We start from the raw sequence: 3,388 nt of genomic DNA, 5'->3' as shown, positions 1-3,388 counted from the left end.
TCCTCCCTCCCTTGACCCCTCTTTTCTCTCCACTTTCCCTCCTCCCTCCCACTTCCCTCTCATCCCCTCCCTTTTCCCCTTTGCCTCCAGTTCTCCTCTTCTTAGCTCCTCCCCTCCCGAGTACTCCTCTCCCCCAGCCCTTTCAGCCTCCCACCCTCTCCTGCCCCTCACCCCCTCTTCTAGTTACCCTTCTCCTCCTTTCTTCCCTCCCCGATCTATCTTCCGCCTCCTCACTCTTTCCTCTTCTGCAGCCACTTTCCCTCCTCCCCTCCTCTGCCTCCCTTGTCCCTCTTCTCATCCCACTGGCTGATTGTGACCTTTGGTCTTCTCTTCCAGGAAACTGCCTCCTTGTGGGAAAGGGCTCAGGCCCTGGTATGTGGGAGAGAGGGAAACAGAAACCCGAAGACCCAAAGGCAGAGAGCAAGAGTAAGCAGTGCCAAAACATCTGCAGAAAGAGACGTGGACCCAGAAAGAACACCAAGAAGCAGAAATATCTGATTGATTCCCAAAACAGTAAAACCTGCAACCTGCGCTGGGGTGTCACCAGTGGGAGAGCTCCTGAACAAAGCCCTGGGTTCAGTCCCAGCACCAGCCAAACAAAACGAAACCCTCAGCTAACAAAACGACACCTACCACCAGTGATCAGGACTCAGGCCAGACACCTGGGACCTGGGAATCCCTTGTCACCTTTCTCAAACCCATACTGCAGCCCGAAACAATTCATCGACCAGCTCCACCCTCCCCCAGGACTATCTCCCCCTGGTCCTATCTAGCATCTCCCACTTGAGCCTTCACAGCAGCTTCCTCAATCTCTCTGTTCCAGCCTGTCCTTTCTCATTTCTCCACTCCCCCAGGGGACAAACAAGGGAAGCCTGTTAGGACACCTGATCACAAAAAGTCAAAAGTCCTAAGTCCTCTATGCATCCTACACAACCTGGCTCCCATCTGCTGCCCTCCCCCTGCTCATGTGACCTCAGTCACTGCTTTCCTAGCTGCTCCACCAGCACATCTGGCCCGTTACAGCCACAGGGCCTTTATGCTGGCTGTAAAGGCTGTCCTGTCCCTCTGCCTGCATGACACCCTGGTGTCCTCAAAGCTTACTCCCCTCCTTTGGGTCTTTGCTCAGATGAGATTATCCCGGACTGGTTCTATTACAACCCAGACCCCCTCCATTCCCCAACTTTCTACCTTGCTCTACTTTCTGCATGGTATTTGTCATCACCAAACATAAAAAGTGTACTTCATTCTGCCACAGTGGTGGCACAGGCCTATATTTCTGCTGCTACTCAGAAGACTGAGACAGGAAAGTCCTAAGTTCCGGGCCAGCCTGGGCAACTTAGCTAGACCCTGTGTCAAATTAAAGAAATACATAAAAGGGCTGGAGACCTATCTCAATGACAGGGAGCCTCTAGGTTCCATCCCCAGTCCTGAAAAAAAAAATTTTTTTTTAAGTTTATTGGATTCTGCCTTCTCAGTAGAATGACAAGTTCTCAGGGGCAGAGACTTATTTACCGCTGTATCACCCACAACTAAACGGAACTTGGCACATAATGAGTTTTTCAAATTTGAAAAAAAAAAAAAAAAAATCGAACCGGTGCCTCCTGGGGAGCTGAGGCAAAGGTTAATTAGTTTGAGGCCAGCTTCCGCAATTAGTGAGACCCTGTCTCAAAATAAAAATGTTTAAAAAGGGGGATGCAGCGCAGGGGTAAAGCATCCCTGGGTACAATTCCCAATACTGCCACGGAAAGAAAATAAATGGATTAAGAGACCGAGAAAAGAGCGTTAAAAAGAGGAGAAATATAGAGAAAGCGGCAAAGCTTTCATACAGTTTTGCGGACCCACAGCCTGTCATACCGCTACAGAAGTCTTAAACCAGGTGAGTCCCATCCAACACTGAAAAAAAGAAAAAGTCATAAATTCAGATTTACAGACTCAAATCGAGGCTCAAGACATCTGGTGAGAGGCGGTACCTCCCCCTGGCGGCAAGAATGGAAAAGGCACCTTCCCACTATACAGAACACTTTCTCAACCCACCGTCGCGAAAAGAGTTTTTCCAGCCGCAAAATTCAGATGGCAGTGTTCATTGCTCTAAGTGATGTAGACGTCTGGTTGACCCACAAGATATATAAGAATAAAAACTGATTAGAAAACTAATAAATGTTCCTTAGGGAAAAAGAACTGCTCCAGGTGAGGATCGAACTCACAACCTCGGCATCGCTCCGCCCGCACTGTCTTATAAGTACCGCGCGCTAACCGATTGCGCCACTGGAGCTCCGGCCGCACCCTTGCGCCGCTGAGTCCTTCAGTCGTTCTTAGCCACGTGACCTCTCCTGGAGGATTCTTCCCTGTATTGTGTATGCAAATAGAACTCTTTTGACTGACCAATCGGAAAAAGAGTACGTCCTGTTCCGGATTCTCACGCCTCGTAGGCCCTTGCTGTAAAAGGGAAAAGTCTGCGAGGCGCTTGGAATGTGGGGCTGTGGCCGGCCCGAGGATCCGCCTCCTCATGAATATTCAGAATCAAGGCGGGGGAGGGGCCTTAACCCTTCGTTGGCGGGCCGGCCGGAAGGCGGCCCCTCCCCCCCACGGGCGGGAACAGGATGTGAGCCTGGGCGGCAGAGGGGGAGGGGAAGCCTCCGGCGACCGCCCCCCCACCCCACAGCTGGGACCCACTTCTCCCGCCCCAGATGTGGCGGTGACGCAGCCGCCGGAGCCTGGTGCCATCCATCTCGGAGTCACGAGGGGTCCAAAGTCTCGGACTCGGGAGTCTGGAATTTCTGCACCGCTTCTTGAGAGACCTCGAAGTCCAGGCCCCCGCGACCCTACTCGAGGACCTCAGGTGCCCAGCGCCCCCTCCTGGGGGAGCCAGGAGTTTGGGACGTCAGCCCCGCGGGACCCGGGAGGCCGAGCGTCCGGCACCCGCGTTAGAAGAACTCGGGATCCCCGAACTCACATCCCCTCCAAGAGTACAGAAATCCGAGCCAGGGTCCCGGGTTGGAGAAACTTGGGATCCGGACCCCTAGCGCCCCAGCCAGTCTGTTTGGGGCTGCGGCAAGCACCACTTCAAGGGGACCCAGGAATTCTGGACCCCTTGCGCTCCGCCTCGAGGTGATTTAGTCCCTGCCCCTAGAGTTAGGGGAACTCACGGACCCGGGTTCTCCTACAGTTCTACCTAGAATGTTAAGGAGTTTGGGTCCCAGCGTCCGCATCCGAGACTCCAGTACCCCCCTCTTAGAACACCAAAAATTCGGATTGCCGGACCCGCTTCCCGAGGGGCCCAGGATGCTGGTTCCCGGAGTCCGAGAGCCCGAGGTCCACATGCCTGAGTTCTGCTCTGGGTCTCCCTGGGGACCGGCTTAGGGTAGACTGGGAATTCGGCTCCCGGGCG

At 53.9% G+C, this 3,388-nt stretch overlaps 1 protein-coding gene and 1 non-coding gene across 3 annotated transcripts in view; one reads left to right on the top strand and one right to left on the bottom strand.

Annotated features, from left to right (window-relative positions):
• Positions 1 to 237: 237 nt before the first annotated feature.
• The window catches only part of Plekhg2 (pleckstrin homology and RhoGEF domain containing G2), a 13,651-nt gene continuing 10,500 nt past the window's right edge, over positions 238 to 3,388 (top strand). Inside the window, exon 1 of one of the 2 annotated variants that reach the window (XM_015496870.2) lies at positions 238 to 2,839. The gene's annotated coding sequence lies outside the window, so the exon portion shown is untranslated. Of the gene's footprint in view, positions 3,109 to 3,388 lie in introns of both variants that reach the window. The other variant, XM_048790917.1, reaches the window with a different exon arrangement.
• Positions 2,180 to 2,272, bottom strand: Trnai-uau. The gene is given in 2 exon segments: positions 2,180 to 2,215; positions 2,235 to 2,272. It is a non-coding gene; the product is annotated as a tRNA-Ile (tRNA).

Source organism: Marmota marmota, unplaced genomic scaffold (genome assembly GCF_001458135.2).
Source record: "Marmota marmota marmota unplaced genomic scaffold, marMar, whole genome shotgun sequence".
Classification (NCBI taxonomy): Eukaryota; Metazoa; Chordata; class Mammalia; order Rodentia; family Sciuridae; genus Marmota; species Marmota marmota.
This window is presented reverse-complemented; position numbering and strand designations above follow the sequence as displayed.